Genomic DNA, 8,181 nt, shown 5'->3' with positions numbered 1-8,181 from the left:
CACAGTTAAGTGCATAAAGTTAGTGGAGGAAGTTTCTTGGAAATCTCCTCCCTACCCTGCAGCAATAAACCAGAACAAAACATAGTCTGTATTTTTCAAGGACAAACAATATCAAACTGATGTAATTTCCTTCATTAGTGTGACTGGCTTGGTGTATAAGCGAACAGTAGTGAATGTAATTTAAAGTTTAGAAAGGTTTTTGTGCAGTTGTGCTATGCCGCTGCCATAAACAGTTCCAGGAAATGTGATCTAAATTAAATCACGTCTGTAGAGTTGTAGAATTGGCTGAAACAATCTACTAAGAAGTAGCCACCAGGTTATCAAAGCAAAAGTGCATAGACTGGGATCTGACAGGAGTTTATTCTGGTCTTGTTTTCACTCTGTGGGTTCATGAACAAGTTGGATATTGGGAAAAAGCATTATATTATAAAATATGTGGTGAACACCAAGCTTTAAGATCATCTTAGTGAGTTGGGCTGTTCATAATCAACAGGATGACTTTCAACACAGAGGAGCATCTTTCCACTCTTAATATTACTGAATTTTCTGTTCTTGTCTTCTAGTGGTGCTGAAACTAGATACCTCCCAAACTGATATAAAAATGCTTGCTCTAAAATGCTTGCCTTAGGATTATTTGAATAGTGATTATCTTATTCTAGCAAAACATGAACTATGTTAGTCTGAAATATAGTTCTCACCAATCTGCCCATCAAGGGAGAACAAATTCTACCATATAGTTAAGAACCCTAAATATAGGCAAAACAACTTCTATTAAACACTTCCCAAGCCCTTCAGTTCCTTCTCAGTATTTCATTTCTGAGAAAGTGTTCTTCCTTTGTGCTAATAGGAAAACATGAAGAAAGGTCAGTCTGATGAGGTAGAGTGGGAATTGTCCCAAGTTTTGCTACTCTGTGCTGTACCTAGCGGAGAGCACATTGCTAGGTTTTAGAAGCGTTTTTCATATAATTTTGCAAGCTTTTTGTAAACCATATAATTCAAAAGATCTAGAAATGATCTCTCTGAGATTGCACTTCCCATTATAGGACATTCCAGTAGCAGTTGTGCCATCTGCCTCGATAGAAAATCAGGAAAGCAATGAAAATATGTTTGATTCTCTATACTGGGAGTCAACTGGAAACTAAGAGAACCATGATGGTGGCCTCTGTCAATCTCCTTCCTTACTCTGCAAAACCCCGTGAAAGTCTGGTGGCTTAAACAGTGCTCAGAAAAGGCAGGTAGTATTTTACTTCTATGATGCATGGTAAATCAAGAAATGACTAAAACTTTTTAAACTCCTTAAACACTTACATTTTGTGCAAAAACAAACCACAGTTTCCCTGATGCCTTTGAATCTTCATTCCCTTTTACCATTCGTGTTGCAGATAAACAACTTGCTATCCTTATATTTTCTTCACAAGGCACTAGGCTTCTCATGATTATTAAAACAAAGGAGATTGGAGCTAGCATACATTTTAAACAAAGCCCACATTATTGCTCTAGTTTGGATAGCTTTTGCAACACATACTCTGAATAAGTATCTGCTGAACTAATTGAGAGTGGGATATTTTTTCAGGACTAGTACTGAAGCTGTTATTTCTAACTCTGAGCCTGCTGCTGAGTGTAGTACTGAAGATAGCCTCTCTGTTTCCAAATGTAGTTTTGGATTACAAAATGGTAACCCAGAGGATGGTCTTTAAATGGAAGAAAATAATGCATCTGAGAATGAAAAGATAAATGATGGTCTGCCTAAATATTTCAAAAGCATGGATTTGAAATTAAGCAATAGGAAACAACTGAGGAACTAATATCCAGACATGAAAACAAAATATTCCTTTTTCTTCACTGTTCATGAGTCTTCACAAAAGGTAGTCTTCTCAAAATAGGATAACCACAAGTTAGGTTTTAATCTGCCCCATGAAGAGTCTGATGTGGAACTGTTTTCTCATCTACTGGAAATGGAAGGAATGCAGCATCTGCCTGCATTCCAGGAAAAGACCAATCCTTTACAGCTGCTCAGTAATCAGCATATTTCTTCGAAGTCCACACATCAATCAGCTAGGGTTATCTCATTCTCCCTGTCTTCAGACAGTTTTTAATCCAAAAAAAACCTCCAGCTGCTGTACACATGAGCAGAGCTGTTCGAAACGTGTGCCAGTGCTGTAGAACAGGCAGGTGTGTAGTGAACACCAGCTGCTGGCATTTCAGTCATGAGGGACATTAGAGTGTCACATGATGCTCCAGAGAGCCCCAAGATGCCCACAATGTTAAATTCAAACACGTGCCCATGAGGAGACCTTCCACTTGCTCTGTTGCTGAACCAACCACTCATTCATCTGTTTTACAACTTTGAAGTCACAGTCGTTAACTACAGTTACCACCTACTCTTTCTATATCATTGAATATGAACAATATAGGACCCAAACTTCTTCACAAAGAAGCTCACTAGTGAGTAAGCTCTTCTCTTGACTAAAAGGTAGAATCTCTCTCTGGCCATGGCAAAGCTGAAACGCACTAGCACTGAAAAATATTGATTTCTTGGATTCCTATTTGTGTGTGACTCTCATTCAGCATTGCTAGTTTAGTGTAGTTTATAAGTTAAGTCAGTGTTTTCTTACTGTTTAGAAATGATCTCACCAGAATAAGAAGACCTCATCGGAACTGAATACAACTGAGTTGCGAAAGAAAAAAAAAAATCAGATTTAATTCATTTTATATGCTGGCATCTTGAAACATTGCATAAGACCTGCTTATAAGATTAGCTGGCATGTAACTGTCTTCCAAGAGGCTAATCCTTGCTACAATTACAGGTTTTTCCAAATAATTGTAAACCAGTAATAAAAAGTAGCATACAGACTGCATGATAATTATTTGTTACTGTGTGTAAATACATTGAAATTGTGTAAAGTGCTGGTATCACTTAGTTACAGTCCAACTGCCTATAACAGGTGTGGGATGAAAGAATTTCAGCTCCAGTGGAATTGATTGTATTTACCTTGGCATAAATAGAACAACCTGTAACATAGCTTACTGGTAGCTTGAGTGTTGCCTGAGACTAAATAATGTGCGGCCTTGAAAATCAAATATATATGTGATTTAAGTAAATACATTTACCTCTGTCTCAGAATGCAGGACTAGAACATGTTCCTGTGGACTCTTGGATTTCAGAGGATGGTGACTATTCCCAGAAAATCTCCTTAAACCATTATAAGTAAATTACATATTTGATTTCATCTGAACAGGCTGGACCACTGGGCTGAGAGCAATGGCATGAGGTTTAACAAGGCCAAATGGTGGGTCCTGCACTTGGGGCACAACAACCCTGTGCAGTGCTACAGACTGGGAGAAGTCTGGCTAGAAAGCTGCCTGGAGGAGAGGGACCTGGGGGTGTTGGTTGACAGCGACTGAACATGAGCCAGCAGTGTGCCCAGGTGGCCAAGAAGGAATGGTTGGACTTGATGATCCTGTGGGTCTTTTCCAACCTTGTGATTCTGTGATCTTTTTGTCTGTAAGAGGGTTGTTTCCATTAAATATGTGTTTTGTTTAGACTACATTCATTACTTCCTCTGTGTACAGGAGCTTCCCACAAATGAATTTTGTTAGTTTTGTTGCTTCAAAATTTGTCTGTTGCTTCAGGTATGCAGGTCTTTTGTGAGATGCCTTAAATCAGTCTTAATTATGTATGAGGTCTAACGCAAAAAGCGTTAAAAAACCCGACTGTGCCTGTAACTCTCTTTATTTAACAAATGAAGGTGATGAGATGTGATTTTCTTAAAAACAGTTTCCTTCTGAGGAAGCTGCATACAATGCTGCTAACATTCAAAGCAATTCTGCTGATAATTTTCTGAAAGACTATTGAGGATCTCTGTCTTTTTGCTTTCACATCTTCTACTGGCAAAAAAAAATGGGTTCCTTTGAGCATCCACTGGATCTTTGAGAAAAGTAAGAAATTGCAAGGAGCCAGGTCTGGCGAATAGGGTGGGTGCTGAAGCACAGTGATGTTATTAGTTAAAACCGCTTCACCAAGTGTTGTGTCCTGGTGCACACCAACACTTTCTGGCCAAGGGTAAGAAAACTTCTATGATAGAATCATAGAATAGTTAGAGTTGGAAGGAACCTTAAAGATCATCTAGTTCCAACGCCCCTGCCATGAGCAGGGGCACCGCCCACTAGACCAGGCTGCTGAAGGCCCTACCCAGCCTGGCCTTAAACACCTCCAGGGATGGGGCAGCCACAGCTTCCCTGGGCAGCCTGTGCCCGTGCCTCACCACTCTAACAGTGAAGAAATTCCTCCTTATGTCTAGTCTAAATCTGCCCCTCTCCAGTTTATAGGCATTGCCTCTAGTTCTGTGAGCACAAGCCTTTGTAAACAGTCCCTCCCCAGCTTTCTTGTAGCCCCTTTCACAGGTACTGGAAAGTCACTATATGGTCTCCTCGGAGCCTGCTCTTCTCCAGGCTGAACAATCCCAGCTCTCTCAGCCTGTCCTCATACGGAAGTTGCTCCAGGCCTCTGATCATCTTTGTAGTCCTTCTCTGGACCCGTTCCAACAGTTCCATATCCTTCTTATGTTGAGGATTCCAGAACTGGACACAACACTCCAGATAAGGTCTCACGAGAGGTGAATAGAGGGGCAGAATCACCTCCCTCAGCCTGCTGGCCACACTTCTTTTGATGCAGCCCAGGATATGGTCCTATACTTGAACATGTGTCTACTCAAACTGAATGAAGTGAGAGTTGAGCCTGGTCTCACTGCGACAGGTTAGAATACATTCAATAACTACCTCTGTTTCTCCCCTCCTACTTTCTGTTCCCAGGCTATAGGGTTAGTCTTGTGTTGGTTTTGTGTGTGTGTCAGCTCATATACACAATTACTGTGTAATTTACCACACGGTAAGACAATTTTTGCACTACTTAAAAGAAGAAAAACCTTGAGAAAAAAGCATGTTGATCTAGGCAGTATTTGAGATCCTCAAGTAAACACAGCTGATTTTTTTTTTTTTTACACAGCCTTTCTGAACGGAAATTGATTAATTACTTGCAAATAGAAGTAGACATAGTATATTAGCTTTAATGAGCTAGCAGAGCATTTTGGGTCTGGTTGTGAAATCACCTGTTTCCTATCTTGTCAGAGTGCTTGGATTTTCTGTAAAAGAGGCAGGCAACTCCATGCCTAAATTTGCGTGGCCAAATTTATCTAATTAAAGCCTCCTAAGGGAAGAAAATGGATAGGCATTGCATGTGTTCCAGATTGAACCTAAAAACTCCCAGAAAGAGTGACTAGATGCCGTTTGCCTGAGTGCAGACCAATGAAAGACTCACCACTGAGTGACTGCTAGCAGTCGTCTTGTTCAGCCGTGATGAGACATTGTCATTCAAGAGGCTGAAGGGAACGGTGTCTTTACTGGATTCAGACAAAATTCAGTGAAAAAACATGTGGAATTCTGGGTGTTACCTTTCCAGATGTCAAGCAGAAACACAAACATGGTATGAAGCTCAGCTTGGCTTCTGTTGAGCAGAACTTATTTCTTTCCCATGAGAAGACTGCAGCCCAAGGGTAGGGGCGTTCTATACAGAGGATCTCATCTGCATGTTTGTAGGATGAGCTTTATTTTAACATAGGAGATAGATTTGTAGAACATCTGAGCTTTAGGTGCATTTTGATATGATAAAGCTCCTTTTATATGTAACTCATGAAGTTCAGCTTCCTCATTTAAGAATGATGTTTAGGAGCAGAAAGAATACAGATAAATTCAGAGCTTGGCAAGTGTGGCTCAAAGCTACTGTCCAAGAGTATTTGCAGAAGAAACCAGGTGGGGTATTTTTGTCAATATTCATGAAATCATAGAATAGTTTGGGTTGTAAGGGACCTTAAAGATCATGAAGATTAGTTCATTTTCTCCTTCTTGTAATGTATTCTGTGCCATGCTTATTCTCTGGAGTCCAGCTTAAATTCAATAAATTTCAGGAATAATATCCTAATTCAATCTAATTGAGGTTTTTATACACTAGGCAAGAACTATGGTGAGACATACATGACTTATGAAAGGACAAGACTTAAAACATTTTACTTTAGAACCAAAACCTCATTGATTGCAACATACGTAGCATAAAAAAGAAAAAAAAATCCATGCTGCTACTAAATGAACCTTTACACATGACAGACACCCTCCCCCCGCAATCATAGCAGTCCTCTCCAATCCGTACTCTATAGGTCATCTGTCTTTACCCCCATGCTCAAAGCAGGGCCAGCTACAGAAGTAAATTACCTTGCTTGGCCTTGGGTCTTGCTGAATACTGAGTGCCTCCAAGGATGGAAATTCCACAGCCAGAGTAACTTTTTTCAATACATGCTGCTGCCCTCTCATTATGTCACCCTAATTCCCAGCAGCCTATAAGGCAGCCTACTGTCCTCTCTGTTTTTCTTCCATTGTTTTGTGCAGAAAAAGCTGCACCAAACCCATTTTTACACCCTTGTAAGGGATGCAAGAAATGAAGTGCCTATATTTCCAGTTGGTGCAAACTAAAATAAACACATTTAGCCCTGGAGTTTTGCAAGTGGCAGGTTGAAAGTGGCTATGGAACTGTTAGAAAAGTGGATATGCAGTGTCAAACCCAGACTATTAACATTCCTTGTGATTAGATAGCGCATGAGTTAAGGCAACTGCCAATCTTTCTGTTCATGCAGAAATTCACCTGTATCCTCATTGTAGGAGAGTGTAGTTCTGCCTGCTAACGTATCAGATTCTATGATAAATTTACCAACAGGCCAGCTCTATCATAGCTGCAAGTCTAAATAGGTTTCCAAAGACTTGTAGAGCACGGCAGAGAGAGTTTAACAGTCTATGCAAAAATACATTTCCTACAACAGAGGATTTTGACATGTTACTGGAAACAACTCCTTTCTTTTCTGAAGAGGATTGGTTTCTCGCTTGCGAATGCAGAGAGGTTCTGTCCTTGCTCTTAATGAGAGCCCTTGGAGAGAAAACATCCCCCTCGAAATGCCAGGCAACTCGCACATGCAGCTGGTGGCTGTGCAAAGGAGTCAAGCACTTAGTTTTCTTAGCTCCAGCATGGCTGTAGTTGCCTTCAGTCAAATAACCTCCTTTGCCAACTGCATGTTTCCTTTTAAAGATAGATGGACTTTGCCTATTACTCTCAGTAGCAACCACCAGTCCCATTTTGTTAATAGGGCGTACTTGAGTTGTCCTCAGCTACCCGCTCCTTGTTTCTTTTTCCAAGAACACAGAGACAGTTGTTGCACTCTCACTTAAAAGGAAACTTTTGAGACTGACTGACTTTTGAGACTAACTTTTGATACAGAATAAACTGTAAGTGTATCAGTATCCACTTTCTAGCTTACAACCCCTTTATCCTACCTGCCCAGTAGTAGATTTACATTGTCTCATTACCTTAAACTGAACACTAAGTCTTTGTAAATATTCTTCATGCATTTCCATTACTTCATGACTAATTAGCTCATACCTGCTTTGTAGAAAGAACTGGGCCACAATCATAAACATCAGTGTTTATGAAGAAATAAATGAGACAACAAAGCATTTAAAGAGCTATCAAGGAAGGAAGGGCTATGATTTTCATTTAGAGAAAGTTATTGTCATAAGTTTAAATTGTGTTTCAGTTATTTAAGTATTTAGATGAACAAAAGTAAGACATGAAAGTCTAGGATTTCATAGTTTCACTTATGTGCCCACCCAAGTACAATGAATACACTTTGATTAATAATTTTATTCACAAGAAATGAACATACACTCCATCCCACTTCACCATGCTGCTTCTCCCATTTGACTAGCCTCAATATTTTCTGAAAAATATTCATTTATATTTGGCTTCCCTTCGCTGTAATACAATGGAATTCTTTCAACCCTAACTCACACAGGTTATTACCTCCCTATGAAAGATAAAAAATGGTATTGGGGAAATCAAAGTGAAATCCACCTTAGGTCTTTGGCACTTAAAGGGCCAGGAGAGAGGCAACTTCTAAGACAACAGCTCCATTTTTACATATACTTCACAGGATTTTTTTTCCACAGATCCTTTAATACATCTGACACTTAAGCAGACAACCCCAAAGAACTATACTTTGGTTTTAGTGTATTTAAAGATAGTTCATATATTTAGCAGCTTTGCAGTATGGCATTTGTGAACACAACAGAAGACAGGCTGCA

Source organism: Phaenicophaeus curvirostris, chromosome 3, assembly GCF_032191515.1.
Source record: "Phaenicophaeus curvirostris isolate KB17595 chromosome 3, BPBGC_Pcur_1.0, whole genome shotgun sequence".
Classification (NCBI taxonomy): Eukaryota; Metazoa; Chordata; class Aves; order Cuculiformes; family Cuculidae; genus Phaenicophaeus; species Phaenicophaeus curvirostris.
The sequence above is the reverse complement of the archived record's forward strand: the minus strand, read 5'-3'. Positions refer to the sequence as shown.